A 284-nucleotide genomic window follows, 5' to 3' on the forward strand; every position below is an offset into this window, starting at 1 on the left:
CACCCAAAATGACGCCAAAAAGGAGCGAGGAGGTACTTGCGGTCACAAAACCAGGAGCAGCATCCTCGCCCCAGAATTAGACAGGAATGTATTCTGGGAAGAAATAGAGCGTCCTTCCGCAGGAACGGCCAGCGTCACACAGGGGAGGCATGGGACATCACGTAGGATCCATGGAGCTGGGTACCAAGCTGTCACATCGACAGCCCAGCATTCCTATCCAAACAACCCATTAAATATAAAGGGGGCAGAGGTCGAGAATGCTGGTGCAACATCACAGCTGCCTC

Source organism: Eurypyga helias, unplaced genomic scaffold (genome assembly GCF_000690775.1).
Source record: "Eurypyga helias isolate BGI_N326 unplaced genomic scaffold, ASM69077v1 scaffold17441, whole genome shotgun sequence".
In the NCBI taxonomy this organism is placed as follows: domain Eukaryota; kingdom Metazoa; phylum Chordata; class Aves; order Eurypygiformes; family Eurypygidae; genus Eurypyga; species Eurypyga helias.